Genomic DNA, 18149 nt, shown 5'->3' with positions numbered 1-18149 from the left:
ACTCTGTCACCTAGGCTGGAGTGTTAAATGGTCAACTTTATATGGGCAGATGTACCGTAGATTATATACAAATACTATGTTTTATATAAGGGATTTGAGCATCCACGAAGTTTTATATCTGTGAGGTGCCCTGGAACCAATTCTCCATGGATACTGAGAGAGGACTGGATGTATCTGTGTGACCACTATTAATTTTCACCTGTATTTTACTGGCATATACCCAAAAATCATATAAGGGAAAATTTATATTTGGCAAAAGAATTGGAGCCTTAGTTTTATTGAATACAACCTAAAAATAAGGTATCAATTGTCAAATCACCTACACACCTATTAACAGTAGCAATCATAGCTAACATTTATTGAACTAGACATACATGCGCTAGACACTGTGTATTACACTCTGTGTATTAATTCATTTAAACTCATGATGTTGCTAATATTATTCTTATTTTACAAAGGAAGAAACTTAGGTACAGAGAGGGTTATTAACTTGTTTAAATGTACACAGTTGGTAAGTGGCAGATCTGGAATATGATCTGGGATATGACTGAGGCACTCTACTGTAAATTCCATGCTTTTAACTATCGCATACCTTATTTGGAAGAGGTGAGATTTACATTAGGGCAGCATTAGTAAGCATTCATGGTTTGGATCTTAAATGCTTGGGGTTTCTGAAAAATAAAAATTTAAGAAGGTTTTGAGAAGTACTGATGGTTGCTTGAGAAAGAGGACTTTTCCTAGAAACCTGACAAGTTATGATTTGAATAAGCAATGCATCAAGGAATGTGTGCATTCAGGCAAGGAAAAGAGCAAGAGCAAAAATACTAGTGTAGTAGTAAATTTATAACGTACATGAGATTTTAACGATATGGATGAAAACATTTTAAGTAAACAAATTTTTATTTGTTTGTTGTCGATTCCTTTTCTTTGTAGTTTCCATGCCCCTCTATTCCCTTCAGAGCTCATTCTTAATTCAATCATGTGGTAGGTTTAATAATGACTCCCCAAAGATATCCACTCCCTAATCCCTAGAAACTTTAAGTGGGTTTTATTACATGCCAAAAGAGACTTTGCAGATGTATTTAAGATTATGAATTTCAAAATAGGCAGATTATCCTGGATTATCTGGGTGGGTGCTGATATGGTTTGTCTCTGTGTCTGCTCCCAGAATTCTTCTTTTAGATCCCATAATTCCCATGTGTTATGGGAGGGACCCAGTGGGAGATGACTGAATCATGGGGGTGGGTCTTTCCCATGCAGTTCTCATAATAGCAAATGGGTCTCATGAGATCGAATGATTTTAAAAGCAGAAGTTTCTTTGCACAAACTCTCTTTGCCTGGTACCATTCATGTAAGATGTGACTTGCTCCTCCTTGCCTTCTGCCATAATTGTGAGACCCCCCCATCCACTTAGAACTGTAAGTTCATTAAACCCTTTGTCCCATATAAAGTACCCAGTCTCAGGTATGTCTTTATCAGCAGTGTGAACACAGACCAATACAGTAAATTGGTGCCAGGAGAGCGAGGCACTGATGAAAAGACACATAAAAATGTGGAAGCAACTTTGGAACTGGGTAACAGGCAGAGTTGGAACAATATGGAGGGCTCAGAAGAAGACAGAAAAATGTGGCAAAGTTTGAAACTCTCTAGAGACTTGCTGAGTGGCGTTGACCAAAAGGCTGATAATAATGTAGACAATAAAATCCAGGCTGAGGTAGTCTCAGATAGAAATGAGAAACTTATTGGGAACTGGAGCAAAGGTGATTCTTGTTATGTTTTAGCAAAGAGACTGTTGGCATTTTGCCCCCACCCTGGAGATCTGTGGAACTTTGAACTTGAGAGAGATGATTTATGGTATCTGGCAGAAGAAATTTCTAAGCAGCAAAGCATTCAAGATGTGACTTTGGTGCTGTTAAGGGCATTCCGTTTTATAAGGAAAGCAGAGCATAAAAGTTTGGACAGTTTGCAGCCTGACAATGTAATACAAAAGAAAATCCCATTATCTGAGGCAGATCCAAGCTGGCTGCAGAAATTTGCATAAGTAACAAGGGGCTGACTGTTAATCCCCAAGACAATGGGGCAAATGTCTCCATGGCATGTCAGAGGTCTTCAAGGCCAACTCTCCCATCACAGGCCCAGAGGCATAGACAGAAAAGATGGTTTTTGTGGGCTGGGCCCAGGTAGCCTAGGCACTTGGTGCCCTGCATCCCAGTCACTCCAGTCACAGTTAAAAGGGCCCAAGGTAGAGCTTAAGCTGTGGCTTCAGAGGGTGCAAGCCCCAAGTCTTGGCAGCTTCCACATGGTGTTGAGCCTGCGCGTGCACAGAAGTCAAGAATTGAGGTTTGGGAACCTCCGCTTAGATTTCAGAAGATTTATGGAAATGCCTGGATGCTTAGGCAGAAGTTTGCTGTGGGGGAAGGGCCCTCATGGAGAACCTCTGCTAGGGCAGTGCAGAAGCGAAATGTGGAATGGGAGTCCCCACTAGAGTCCCTACTGGGGTGCTGTCTAGTGGAGCTTTGAGAAGAAGACCCCCATCTTCCAGACCCCAGAATGGTAGATCCACTGACAGCTTGCACTGTGCACCTGGAAAGATCACAAACACTCAACACTAGCTAGTGAAATCAGCCAGCAGAGAAGTTGTACCCCACAAAGCCACAATGGTGGAGCTGCCTAAGACCACGGGAATCCACCTCTTGTATCAGTGTGAACTGAATGTGAGACATGAAGTCAAAGGAGATCATTTTGGAGCTTTAAGATTTGACTGTCCCATTGGATTTCAAACTTGCATGGGACGTGTAGTTTCTTTGTTTTGTTCAATTTCTCCCATTTGGAATGGCTGCATTTACCCAATGCCTGTACTCCCATTGTATCTAGGAAGTAACCAACTTGCTGTGATTATATAGGCTCATAGGAGGAAAGGACTTGCCTTGTCTCGGATGAGACTTTGGACTTTTGAGTTAATGCTAAAATGAGTTGACACTTTGGGGGACTCTTGAGAAGGCATGATTGGCTTTGAAATGTGAGGATATGAGATTTGAGAGGGTCCAAGGGTGGAATGATGTGGTTTAGTTCTGTGTTCCCATCCAAATCTCATCTTGAGTTGTAACTGCCATGGTTCTCATGTGTCATGGGAGGATCCTGGTGGAGGGTAGTTGAGTCATGGGGGTGGGTCTTTCCCATCCAGTTCTCATGATAGTGAATGGATCTCATGAGATCTGATGGTTTTAAAAATGGGAGTTTCTCTGCACAAGCTCTCTCTTTGCCTGCTGCCATCCATGTAAGATGTGACTTGCTCCTCCTTGCCTTCTGCCATGATTGTGAGGCCTCCACAGCCACGTGGAACTGCAAACTTACTAAACCCTTTCTTCTGTATAAGTTACCCAGTCTTGGGTATGTCCTTTTCAGCAATGTGAAAACCGACTAATGCAGGCACAATCTAATCACGTGAGTCCTTAGGAGCAGGAACCTTTGACTAGATTCAGGAAGATACAGTAGCAGAAGAAGGGAGAAGAGGTATGGTAGAAGGAACATTCAGGGAAATTCCAAGCCTGAAACTCAATGTGCTGGTGCTGGTGCTGAGATGTAACAGTCACATGGAACAACCAGAGAGATGCTTCTGGGAGCTAAGTGTGGTTGTTGGCTGATAGAAAACAAAGAAAGGAACTAGTTCTACAACATTAAGAAACTGAAATCTGTTAACATCTTAAGTGAACTTGAAGTGGATTCATCTCTATAGCCTCCAGAAAAGAGCTCAGTCCTGTTGACACCTCCTTGGTTTTAGTCCAGTGAGATCGATTTCAGGTTTCCAAACTACAGAAACTGTGAGATAATAAATGTATGTAGTTTTAAGCCACCAAATTTGTGGTAATTAGTTACAGCAGCAATAATAAAAAAAAAAAAAAAAAAAACCAACAAAAAGAAACCAGATGGTGTGTAGAAGATTATATCTGGATTATGAAGAGGCAGGTGCAGACTGTGGTAAAATTTCTATCATTTTTCCTTACTTCCCACTGCATGTTCTGATAATAATGGAAGTATAAATAAATACCCAAAACCTTTTTCTTATGTTAGTTAGGAGTCTGATATTTAAAATTGTACATTTCTGTTTTTATCTGTCAAGATTTTAAACTAGAAATGTCATCATTTCTTCAAGTATTTTAAAAATGGTACACTGGATAGACAGTCAATTTTTCTTCTCTCTGCAGTAGGAGTTTTCACTTAATGGGAATATTTTTATTCTTAGCCAATACTTATAGGAAAACAGTGAAACAAAGAGTTTTGTTACTCTGAGAGCTTTTTGAGATTAGATCCTTTATAGATTTTTATATGAGGGAAAAGGAAGAACAAATTTCCCCTGCTGGTATATTGGAATATAAAAAGAAAACATTTAAGGCTCTTCTCCACTTACTGGCTATGAGATAGGTACTGGTAACTAAGGTTGGTTGTGGTTTTTATCATATGAGATTTATGCCTTTTGCCAAGGGAAAGAATTCCAGAACTGAATATGTTTTTCCTCTTGGTTTATCTTTGTATTACTTTTTATATTCCAGGCTTTATCATGGTCTACTGCCCTCATGTGGATCTGTTTGTGAGAATTAAAAAAAACTGCCTAATCAAAAACTTGTTAGTAACTTCAGTTGGTCTCCTTTTATAATTAATCTAGTTAGTTTAGTATTTATAAACATACAACATTGAGTTTTGGAATAATTACTTTTCAACAGTAAAACTGTGAAGTTTATCTGAAAGGACTATTCTATCCCTGACAAATTTCCATCGGAAACTTAGGATAATAACCAATAAACCTGATCTTAAAGCAGAGGATTTTTTCTTTCACTGAATGAATTTGAAGTGAATACTTTTTGTTGATTGGCTACCTTTTTGTTTTGTTTTGTTTTTGGATTAAAATAATTAAAGCTATAGTAAATAGAAGTGTCTCTTTCTGTGTATTCAAACTTCAGAAATAACACTAAGAAGAATTTAGAATTTAAAATGGTACATACTTAACCTTAAATGAAAACAGAATTACAGGAATTATTAGACTGAACTGACTTACAATGATTTAGATTGTTTACCTAATTTCTATGGAGAATAACTGTATTTTAATACTCACATTTTCTTTCATGTTGATTCCAGAACTTAGATTACTGATTATCTTAGCTTTCAAGGGAAAAATATTTAAATAAACAATGTATTATTCTGTTTATTTTTTTTTATTATTGTCAAGAAAAATAGTTTAGTATCTCCTCAAGTTAACTAGGACTTTTCCTTCCTTGTTGTGACTCTGTTTCAGGCTAACAAAAATCAAGCACTTTGTCTGACACAGATGTACTATTATAATTTGTATCATCCGATTTTGTGAAATATTTTTCATTGTTTCTTAAAAATCTGGTTATAAATATAATGCATTATCATTCTAAAAATGTTTGGGGAAAATTTTGTGAAGAAAGCAATAGAAATCACCTCTGACCAATCAAAAAATGTTAGCATTTTGGGGGATGTTTATTTTTAAGACTTTTATTATACATATATAGTGGACATTTTGCAAGAAAATTTGTTTAACTTTTATATCTTTCTTATTACAATATGTTTCACTTGGCCCAAGACATACTTGGGAGAAACATATGGATGGTCAGAGAAAATAGGTAGAAAAACAAAGCATAATAATAAACTTTTGCCATTCAAAATAAGATTTTCCAGAATGTCTTCAAAACCAGTCTTCGTTAGAGATAAGGATTTTTCTAAATTCATTTTACTTCACATTTAACCTGTTAAGCAGCAGGGCCTAGAGGGTTATTTTTTGTTTCTTTGTTGTTGTTGCTGTCGTTGAGATGGAGTCTCGCTCTGTCACCCAGGCTGGAGTGCAATGGCATGATCTCCTCTCACTGCAACCTCTGCCTCCCAGGTTCAAGCAATTATCCTGCCTCAGCCTCCCGAATAGCTGGGATTACAGGTACTGGCCACTATACCCCACTAATTTTTATACTTTTAGTAGGGACGAGGTTTCACCATGTTGGCCAGACTGGTCTCGAACTCCTGACCTCAGGTGATCCGCCCGCCTTGGCCTCCCAAAGTGCTGGGATTACAGGCGTGAGCCACTGTTCCTGGCTTTTTTTTTTTTTTGACAACTTAAAGAACATACCCTATGTTTCATTAAAGTTTCAGAAGCTAGAGTTGGGAAAAAGGAGTGTGACCAAGAATTGACGGAACATGAGGACAGGAGAGAAAATGAAGGAGGACAAAGAGATTGAGGAGGAGTTCAGGATTCAAGCAAATTGCACCCCTTCACTTTCCTGTCCCCAGACCAAGTCAAAGGGCTAAGCTTCAAAATGGAATGGGAAAAGGATAATTTGCAAATATACAGAGAAGCTGAACAAAGCACTGAAGGCAGACTAGAATTGAACTAAAATGAGGTGGTCATTTAAGAGGACAGAGCTGACGAGTAGGCAGAGAGAAGAGGGAGTCAAATTTGTATGTAAGACTCATGTGGTTATATGGTGCTGTGCTGGCTGGAGTGCCTGGTTGCCAATTGGGGTAGGCCATTGAAAGGATGTGGAGTACGCATAGCCGAGTCTACAGGTGGGGCAGGTTGGTTGGAAAATATGGCAAAGCTTCAAAAATGATTTTAGACAGTAAGAGTTATGTGGAAGTCATGTCAACCAGAAGCGCTACTGAAAATAGACTGAAAGTCTATTTGTAGACCTTCTATTTGTAGATTTGTAAATATCTATTGTAATAGATGTAAGGTCATGAGTTGTGTCATCTGTTGACACCCACTTTAAACACTAACAGGGAGAGCCAGGCAGACACGGAATGTTGCTGCGGAGTACAGAGTAGCCAAAGGTTACTTGGCTGGTTCAATGACTGACTTCTGTTCAACGAAGTTACATGACTTTTTCTGCCTACATTCATCTGGACATCATCTTAGAAAGAAGCAGGGGCTTAGTGATAAATAAAAATAAGAGAAGCTGAACAATTATTTCAAAAGACGAATGTTTAGCTTGACTAAAGATCAAGTAAGAGCTAAGTAAATACAGTTTTCTCTGCTACCAAGGGAGTAGAAATTTGAGAGTGTTAAAGAAAAATTATGGGAGGCCATTGCTTTGGACTGAACTCCTGAACTAGGCCCCAGTAGACAAGACTAAACCAAAAAAGCATCACTCATGCTAAGTGCCACATAATCAAACTTTAAGGAAACAGAGAGGTCCCCAAACAGACCAGTTTTTCATAGAAACAGGAGATTCCAATCTACCTGCATCAGAGTAATAAGGAGGTCCCTTCTGCTTCAAGGCTTACAAAAAAGTAACCTGAAGTAACCTGATATTCACCAGTTCTTTTCTCTATTGTTCTGTTTCCTTTTTCCCATCTTATATAACTATATATGTAAATATACACAGAGACATATATGTACACACATGCTTGCATAAAGGAAATAAAATTTTTATGTTATCCTATTTAATATTATAGCATAGCTATTTTCTCCCTTCAATAATTAAGTTTGAAATTATGCATTTAAAAGTATGTATTATGAAATATAACACACATTTATGAACTAATTTCACACTAAGCAGCCTACTGTGGATTACTTCTTAGTTCCCCGATTTAGTGTTTACTAACATTAATATTTGCTAATTTTTAAATTTATAAAAATCATTATCTCATTGTTACATAATCTTTATCAACTACATATGTTCCATAAATGATATGGTATAATTTTCCTTTTAAAAATATTTACATAATGAACTACTGTATGTTTTATTTTGTATCCTACTTTTAAAACAACTCAACATTGTGTTAAGTATTTAATAAATTTTAAGCATTGTATCACATGACATTATATGGATAGGCCTTTTTATGTATATAGTACAATATCATACGACTATATCACAAAATTTTAATGTATTATATTAGCAACAACAGCTGAGGTGTTTTCATTACTTTGCTATCACAAACCACATTGCTCTAATCATTTTTGTACATAGATACTTTATGATGAAGACTATGAATTTCTCTAGGGCATATCATACAGATGGAATGAATGTATTATAGATTACCTATGTTTTCCACTCTATTAGCAATGCCAAACTATTTTCTGAATAGATTAAAACCACAAAATTATACTTAGTAGCTTTGGAAAATATTTTTTAAAGTAGATACTTTATGATTTGGGTATCTATTTCTTTAGCTGGGAATTTAGATTTTTTTAAATTTATGATTTATTTAACACCAGTAAAACTAATGTTTTTGTGTGCTTTATACACTGTGTCAAAGTTTCTATGCATTTCCTTTTAATTAATTTTTAGATTTGAAATTATGTTGATCAAGAGGTTGATCATTTTTGTGTTCTTGATAAAATTTTCATGCTTAAATGCACTCATATGAGATCACCCACATACATCTATTTTCCTTGTCACCTGTGAAACATAGTGCTGTTATTAAGAGTCATCGTACAATAACCTCAAAGAACAAATAGATTTGAAAGAATTAAGCGTAGTATTTATATTTTTTCTTACCCATATCAACTATTTACTATAAACAGGGTTGTTTGCCAGTTTTCCAGAATAGTAAGAATGCTTTTTTTACTCAAATTATTTTCATTAGAATATTGAAATTACCGTATATTAGTCTGAGAACATTTTTTTAAGTGTCTGTCATTTCTGGTTATGTCTTTTTCGCTGTTCAAGAAAAAAGGCCCATGATAAAACTTCTGTGAATCCTACTCTGATACACAAAAGAGCAAATGTTTCTCTTTTTATGACTAGTGTTAAGCAAAGCAATATATGTAAAATATTTTTAGCTAAATCATCATAGCATTTCTGAGAAAAATTTTAGTACACCTGGAAAAAAATGAAAACTCAAATAATTCTAAAAAGGTTATCTGAATGTATCAAATCTGTAATTGTTTTGCATTGATTTTACACATCATTGGCTATTCTTAAATATATTTCAAAATGTTTTTAAATGGCCACATATATTCTATGGAATTCCTTGTGATTTTATTTCAAATTGTGTTCCTTTTTGGATGTACAGTTATTTTTAAAGGGTTAATCATGCAGAAATGTAAGCTATAAATCAAGAATAACCATGCTGGAAATTAACCTCCAAGGGAAAGGTAAATCTTCTGAGACTGTACAAGACAGAACTGCACTAATGCCAGTCAATTTTATTTAGATTGAACCACCTACCACTAGAGCTGAGTTAACCAGAGCCCTCAATTTCTTCTTTTCTCTCTTTCTTTTAGTAGTGGCCTAGGTGATTTGATTTCAATTCACCTGGGGTTTTAAGAAACAAAATCCTCCCCCATAAAAACTGCATGGAGTTTATGACCACCACAGGGATGGTGTAAAAGCAATGAAAAAAGTGGGCTTATGAAAAATAAAGCTGGCTAATTACAGCAAATGGGCTTAATTTAAAAACCACAGGTTCCTCTTTTATAAGGTTTGGTTGTGCTCTTGCCCATAGCATGTTTATATATTATGGGATAAAACTGAAATCTTTGCTGTGGCCAGCTTTAAATGGGGAACATTTGGTTCAACTCTATTTACAGTTTGCATCATATATGGTGTCATAGAAAATATAAAGCCTGCAAAGGCATGTTTCTGCCTTGAGGAATATTGCATCTAGTTCATTATTTATGAAATTCAAGTAAAATAATATCAATTAATGCCTTGTCAAAGAGCTCATTTGCTCTATATTTTGTCTTAAGTAGAAGTACAAAAGGGTTTACTTAATAGTTTATATTATTTTACTTTTAGAAGTCTGTGATATGAGAAGCATTAAAATATAGTTAGTGAAAATAATTTTTGCTAAAATAATTTTAGTTATGGTGGGTTTCCATAAGCTTATAACTGTGTGTGGTTTTATATTCTAAGCTCTAAAACCCTCAAATATATGTATAAATTTTCACTTTTACATTACTTTTACAAGTTCACCTTATTTAATTTGGTTATTTTAGTAATGTTCATCTCTTTCAAGTGTAACATATTCTATACAGAAGCCCTAGTAATCTCCATGAATGACAGTATCTGTTTTTATTTTTGCCTAACTTTTGACACATGTATGTTTCTGATATATTTCTCAAAGATGTGATAGGCTTTCAAATCTCCATACTCTAGGCACTGAAAGTTTAGGTTAGTTCCTTGGAGTTCTTGTGTTTCTAAATCAAGCAAGTATCTACTCTTTTTCTTGTCCTTGAGTAGTTAGAAGTTGCACCATAATAAGAGATTTAGAACAGAATTACTTAATGAGAATCAGGGAGGAAGTCAATGAACCCCAAAGATTACCATCTTGAAATTAACCCAAGGCAGTGAAGAGAACAAGTCATACAAACTCTGTTTCTAATTGCTTTGCAAAACAAACATATAATAAATCACCTAAAATTCACTAAATAGTATCATATTACATACTTATTGAATTTATGTATAGATTCATAGATTTCAAATAAGCTATGAAATCTCACATGGTTACAAGTATGTATCTATTCTCTTTTTATTTTTATAAGAGAAAAATCTATTCAAGCTATTTTGGTTTAATTATCTTTTTATTAACTTTATGGTTATATTTGGAAAGCATATGTTATGTCACAGAATGAAACCCACATGTTCTTAATCTGTAAAATTAAGATACTACATCCTCCTTGGAGGTTTGAATAATGATGTTCCCTCCAAAATTGATGTTGAAACTTCATCTTCATTGTAATAGTTTTAAGAGGTGAGGCCTTTTGGGGAATTGATTAAGTAAGTCATGAGGGCTCCAAAATCGTGAATAGATTAGTGCCTTATAAAAAGGTTAGAGGAAACTAGCCTGGGTCCTTTTTGCCCTTCTGCCATGTGAGGATACAATGTTCACCCTCTCTGCCATGTTGAGGACATGGCAAAAAGCCCCTCAGCAGACACCAAATGCTGGCAGTTTGCACTTGGACTTTCCAGACTTTGGATCTGTGAGAGATAAGTTTCTGTTCTTTATAAATTACCTAGTTTTGAGTATTTTTAAATAGACATATTTAAAAATATGTCTAGACATAGAACTAGACATAGAGTTCCTACTGAAATTACAGGAACTCAAAAAATGGTACAATTATGTTGCTGTGTTTACACTAATATATTAATTTCTGACATTTCTTATCTGAAAAATCTCTCTGTTTTAAAATAATATTTTCATTATCAATTGTTACTAATTACATTTGATCTGGGACTCATTCTCACACACAGGTTAAATATATACACATATCACTAGCAACTAGTATTGATGGCATTTTACTGATATTTTAATAAAATTTCTGCATAACTTTGTTTACATCTAAATATATTTCCATTTTCACTGTTACGTTTTGAAAAGAACAATCCTGACTATCAAAGAAAGATTAATAAAAAATTTCCTATCATCATATGACACAATATCTTAATAATCACCTATAGAGTTTATTTAACACCTACTACATTACAAATGGTATGTTATGTTATGCATATTAAACATATTTCTAGCCCTCACAACCCACATATTATGATCACTTGTATACAATGTGAAGAGAGTTGAAAAAATGATGTGATTTGCCTAAAGTGGCTAATACATGAATTGATACAGGTTTGTCTGACTCTTACTTTCCTAATTTTTCTAGAAACAGTCATCTTTTATTGAGGTTGACTCAACCAACCAACTGATGCTAAGCCTAGAGCTAGGTTGCCTAGATTTGGAAAGTGTATTTAAGTAGGAATGACTTAATATTCCTTAATGTGTTCTGTACTACTAGAAGAATGTTCAATTGTCTCAAAGTTTTCCTTTTCTTTGGATATTGCTGACAACAGTAAAGTTTAAATGTGTTGCTCAGTAACAACACATTTTTAGTCATATCTATATAAGATAAACTGATACTACTTTATTCTCCTTTAAAGAGTAAGTCTATGGAATATTGAACTTCCTAAACAGTAACTATAGCAAATACTTCAATATGCATAATGGAAATGACATTTGATATTTAATTGACTGCTACATTATATGACTTTGGAAATTAAAGGGTCACCATAAATTAGTCCACTTAATATTGAGGTCCAGAGGATTTGCAAAGACCTACAACTGGAACACAGGTCATTATCAACTAAATAATATTCTTGTAGAATATTATTTGAGGTAAATGTCTTAATGCATTAAAACCTAGGCTTAATGTAAGGTTCATTTGTTCATTCAGTAATTATTAAGTGTCTTCCATACATAAGATGTTGTTTTAGGCACTGGGAAGTTGATGGTGAATAAAATAGATAAGGTGAATCATACAGACAAGGTTCCTGCTTTCATGGGACTTATTGCCTAGTGGAAGATAAAACAACTCACAAGCTAGGGAACAAATACATAAAAACTTTTCAGATTTTGATAAATGCAATGATGAGCATAGCCTGGAGACTGAGAAATGTGTGTGTTTGCACGTGTGAGTGCCCATCTGCCTGTATGTATGAAGGTGTGTGTGGACTACTTTAGGGAAGAAACTCTGAGGCCAGGACATGTATGCTGAGATATTTGCAATTCAAACTACAATAACAAGCCCACTACAGAAAATCTGGCAGTGTGTTTCAGAAAATTAAAAGTCCCAAGATCAAAAAATAAAATTAAAAAAAAAAAAAAAACCCTTGGAATGTTGAGGAAATAGAATTAAGGCCAGTATGATTAAAAATAGTTAACAGAGGATTTAAACATTTGTACATATAAGTGGCCTAAGTGTAGTGATGAGTGATGTGATACACTTTACATGTTTCAAGGATCAGTTGGACTGCTACATAAAGAAAGGGGAAAAGGGTCTTTTTATTAAGGAATTAATGTTTATAACCCATTCAATCATTTATTCAACATCTAGTTCCTACTTTGGGCCAAGCACTCTTCTAGGCATTGAGGTAATAGCAGTGAATACAACAAAGTTCTGAACCTCACAACCCTTACAGCAAATTGAGGGTAGGCACAGAAAAATAAACAAATACAAAAATTAGAAGGTGGTAAGTTCTTCAGACCAAGCGTAAACCATGGTAATCAAATAGGAAGTGAAGTTGTATTGGTGTGTCTTGCTAATTTATACAAGTGATTGAGGAAGATTTTTCTGATTAATTTACATCTGAACACAGACTACAAAACAGTAAGGGGACAGTAAGGTGGATATTTATGAGAACATTTCAGGCAGAGAGCCACGTCAAGTGCAAATTCAGTGAGGTAGGGGGAATTTTTATATATTTTGTCCTTCATTTTGTCGAGAAATGCAAAAGAAAGGTCAGAATTTTGGCCTTTTATTCCTGGCATGTCTGTTGATTTTTGAAAAATATATTGCAAAATCTTTAGTCACTATATATTACAAAGTCTAGCAGACTTTGAGAAAGACACTACCATTTAGAAAGCAGAAGAATGAGAAGCCTGTAGTAGAGGTTCTCAGGTTCTGCTGAATGAATATTATGTACATCTTGGCCTTGGAGATAGAAAATGTTTCTCACTTAGGGCCATAGTTTTGGATCAGGTGCAGCTCTTATTGTTTTCCATGGCCCTTGATTCCACCTTCCAAGAATTATTTCCTCTTCTATTATTCTTTTTGGCTTAATCTGAGGAAGATACTAAATGATATACTCTGTTTAAAGGCCAAATGTCACCCCGCTCATAAATATCTGGGGCCTCAAAATTCTCCTTCAAATATTATTTGTTCATAATAATTCAGTTTTACCATACTGGGTGATAAGTAACACTGTAGTTTTATCATTAATGCATCAATTTGTGATGAATTTGATATGTCTATTTGTTTTTATTATAAACAAAAATACTTTTTTTTCCATGAATATTTGAGATTAGCCAAGGTTATTAGGCATAGTGGATGCAAATAATAGGACACATTTCATGTCCCAAAGAAATTTCTTAGAGGAGATTCATAAGAATATCAATACTTATAACACTGAACAATAAATACTGTAAAAGTGGTCATGTTCAGTGTGCTCTGGGAGCAGGGAGGAGGACCAATTGAGCACTATAGATCAGAGATAGGTTCCCACATTTGGTAGTTGTTTTTCTAAGCCCAAAGCATAAAAATAAATTAGCCAGAGCAAGAGAGATATTTCAGCAGAGAATGTGTAAAAACAGAACGTCCTGAGGAAGTGACATTCAATCACAAAATACAGAGGATTTTCTTTTGGCTGGAAAATAAACTTTCTGTCGGGAAGTATAGAAACAGGATTCTCTGGTGGGACAGAACTAATAGGATAGGTGTATATATGAAAGGAAGTTTATTAAGGAGTATTGACTCACACAACCACAAGGTGAAGTCCCACAATAGACCATCTACAATCTGAGGAGCAAAGAAGCCAGTCTGAGTCCCAAAATCTCAAAAGTAGGGAAGCCAAAAGTGCAGCCTTCAGTCTGTGACTGAAGGCCTGAGAGCCCCTGGCTAATTACTGTAAATCCAAGAGTCCAAAAGCAGAAGAAGTAGGAGTTCAATATTTGAATGCAGGGAGCATCCAGCATGGGAGAAAGATGAAGGCCGGAAGACTCAGCCAGTCTGTTCTTTCCAAATTCTTCTGCCTGCTTTATTCTTCTCACATTGGCAGCTGATTAGATGGTGCCCACTCAGATTGAGGGTGGGTCTGCCTCTCTCAGTCCACTACTCAAATGTTAATCTCCTTTGGCAACACCCTCACAGACACACCCAGGATCAGTATTTTGCGTCCTTCAATCTGATCACGTTGACACTCAATATTAACCATCACAAGTCCTCCCCTTTTCACATTGAACCCATACACATCTCCTGAATCATACATAATCTTCAAATAAAGACAATAATGTCATAATTACTCCAAACATAGTACAAGTAACCTTCATATAACAGGACATGCACTAATCCTTAACCTAAATGCTATTACATAAAGTTAACAACACTTAACTGCAAATATAAAGTCAATAAATCTTAAGTCACATGATAAAGGAAAAAGAAAGGAAGTAAAATGAAAATATTTTCTTAATACAAGTGTATACATGCACAAACACGTTCTTAACAAAATAAGGAGAAAATACTCCTAACAATTACAGTCCTCATTTCTGCAACTAGTCACATGGTCATAGTTGATGTTGATGGCTACCTTCTTCTACTACCCATTCTGTATTCTCTTTGCCTTCAGCAATCACTTCTGGTAGTGGTTTTTTACCTGGTAGAGTGACTCTGAAGGGTCTGGTTCATTTATAGTTCTGCCTGGATTGAGTCATTGTAGCTTCCCATTGGCCTTAATCCCAGAGCATGGTAATACTAAGAGATGCCCTAAGGGATCTCCTGTATTCCAAACATACTCTTCCTTACCGCCACTGTGGAGTAGTAGACTGATTTACTTGTGACAGTCCTGGTCAATACCCCGGCCAACACTGTAACTCCATTCTTAGCCTGTTGAATTAGAGGTAGGAGCCCAAAGTGGCCAGGTGTCAATGTGAACTTCCAGTTTAATGAAATCATTGTTGTGTCTCCTGGTGGCAGCATTCCTCCCTTTGGCTAAGACCTCCAGGCCCATAGAATGTAGTATCATGGAAACGAAAAGCAAAAATGTTGCTAGTGAGTCACTAGGGGTGATGGTGAGTCCAGGCTCACCATTAAGCTCACCAAACAGGTCCAGGCTGCAGCTTGCACAGCAGCCTGGACCTGTTTGCATCTTTGCCACTTCCACTTCCACTTCTTGATTCCTGGACCCACAAATCCTGGCTATGGGAGAGAGTACTATGTATTGGATGCTAATTCAGAGCATACACAACCTTCTGGAGAAATTTGCTCCAGTCCTGCAAAATATCATCACAGTGCTGTAATTATGACTTCAGAAGGCCATCCAATCCATTCTATCAATTCAGCTGCTTCAGGATGATGGGGAACATGAGAAGACCAGTTAATTCCATAAGCATGAGCCCATTGCTGCACTTCTTAAGTAGTAAAGTAAGTGCCTTGGTCAGAGGCAGTGCTGTGTGGAATACCATGATGGTGCATTCCATGAGTCCATGGATGGTAGTCTTTGCAGAAGTATTGCATGCAGGGTAGGTAAACCCACATCTGCAGTAAATATTTATTCCAGTGAGGGCAAACCTCTGCCCTTTCCAGGATGGAAGAGGTCCAATATAATCAACCTGCCACCAAGTAGCTGGCTGATCGCCCTGGAAATGGTGCCATATTGACAGCTCAGTGTTGGTATCTACTGCTGGCAAATTGGACACTCAGTAGTGGCCATAGCCAGGTCTCCCTTGCTGAGTGGAAGTCCACGTTGCTGAGCCCATGAATAACCTCCATCCTAGCCACCATGGTCACTGTGTTCATGGGCCCATTGGGTGATGACAGGGGTGGCTGGGGAAAAAGATTGGGTGTTGTCCACAGAATGAATCATCCTATCCACTTGATTATTGAAATTCTCCTCTGTGGAGGTCACCTGTTGATGAACACTCACATGGGATACAAATATCTTTACAGTTTTTGACCACTTAGAGAAGTCCATCCTCTTCCCCAAATTCCTTTGTCACCAGTTTTCCAGTTATGTTTCTTCTAAGTCCCTGACTATCCAGGCAAACCATGGGCTACAGCCCATGAATCAGTATATAATCGCACATCTGGCCTTTCCTCCTTCCAAGCAAAGTGCACAAGTAGGTGTACTGCTCAAAGTTCTACCCACTGGGAAGATTTCCCTTCAGCACTGTCCTTCAGGGATGTCCTATAAAGGGGCTGTAGTGCTGCAGCTGTCCACTTTCAGGTGAACGAGGCCCTAGTCTTCTTTCCTCTGTCAACTAATCATAGAGAACTCCCCATGAGGCCATTGGTACAGGCTGGGGGAGAGAAGGCAAAGTGGCAGGAGTGAAGACCATGGGCATTTGAGCCACTTCTTCATGTAACTTACTTGTGCCCTCAGGACCTGCTCAAGGTCAATCACACATATACCACTTCCATTTGATGATGGAATGATGTTGTGCATGACCCACTTTATGGCTAGATAGGTCAGAAAGCACCCAGTTCATGAAAGGCAGTTTAAGTCACAAGGTGACCTGATGACCTATAGTCAAATGTTCAGTTTCTACTAAAAGACAGTAACAGGTCAAGAGTTGTCTCTCTAAAGGAGAGTAATTATCTGCAGAAGATGGCAGGGTCTTGCTCCACAATCCTAAAGCCCTCCACTGTGATTCATCTATGAGGGCCTGCCAAAGGCTCCAAACAGCATCCCTATCTGCCACCGACACCTCAAGCACCACTGAATCTGCTGGGATAGAAAATATCTCAACAGGCCCCACACCACTGGACCTCTAGAAATTTTACTGAGTAAGAGGTCCTTGAATTTTAGTCAGATTAATTTCCCATTTCCTGGCACTCAAATGTCTCACCAGTAAGTCCAGTGTGTTTACTACTTCTTGCTCACTGGATCCATCAGCATAATGTCATCAATGTAATGGGTAAGTGTGATATCTTGTGAAAGTAAAAAATGATCAAGATCTCTGCAACAAGATTATGACACCAAGCCAGAGAGTGGCTATACCCCTGAGGTAGGACAATGAAGGTATATTTCAGACCTTGCCAGCTGAAGGCAAATTGCTTCTGATGGGCCTTTTGGACAGGGATGGATAGAAAGACATTTGCCAAATCAATGGCTGCATACCAGGTACCAGGAGAAATATTGATTTGTTCAAGAAATAAAACCACATCTGGTACAGTAAAGTCAACTGGAATCACCACTTGGTTAAGCTTGAGATAATCTTCTGTCATTCTCCAAAGTACATCTGTCTTCTGCACAGGCCAATAGGTGAGTTTAATGGGGATGTGGTGGGAATCACCACCTTGTGTCTTACAAATCCTAATGGCACTAATCTCTGCAGTCTCTCCAGGGATGTGATATTGTTTTTGATTTAATATTTTTTTCAGTAGAGACAGCTTTAATGGCTTCCATTTGGCCTTTCCCACATAAGAGACCTCATCCTAATAGTCAGGTGCCGATGTGGGGATTATGGCAGCTGCTATGTATGTCTGTGCCAATTATGCACTCTGACACTGGTTTAGTTTGGGAACCCAGTGGACCCACTGTCACTCAGACCTGAGCTTAAACTCCATTAATTACCTGACTTCCATAAGCCCCTGCTTTAACTGGAGGACAACAATGAAGTTTTGGGTTTCCTGGAATCAACATCAGCTC

At 37.0% G+C, this 18149-nt stretch overlaps 1 long non-coding RNA gene across 1 annotated transcript; it reads right to left on the bottom strand.

The window, feature by feature from the left end:
* Positions 1-1285: 1285 nt before the first annotated feature.
* LOC117086384 lies at positions 1286-17358 on the bottom strand. The gene is made up of 3 exons (XR_004438314.1): positions 17347-17358; positions 3331-3342; positions 1286-1409 (listed from the first exon to the last, which is right to left on the bottom strand). It is a non-coding gene; the product is annotated as an uncharacterized LOC117086384 (long non-coding RNA).
* Between the last annotated feature and the right edge of the window lie 791 nt (positions 17359-18149).

The sequence above is a fragment of the Trachypithecus francoisi genome, unplaced genomic scaffold, assembly GCF_009764315.1.
Source record: "Trachypithecus francoisi isolate TF-2019V2 unplaced genomic scaffold, Tfra_2.0 Lachesis_group1, whole genome shotgun sequence".
NCBI classification, from domain to species: domain Eukaryota; kingdom Metazoa; phylum Chordata; class Mammalia; order Primates; family Cercopithecidae; genus Trachypithecus; species Trachypithecus francoisi.
Note: the sequence above shows the minus strand (reverse complement) of the source record. Positions and strands in the feature narration are given on the sequence as shown.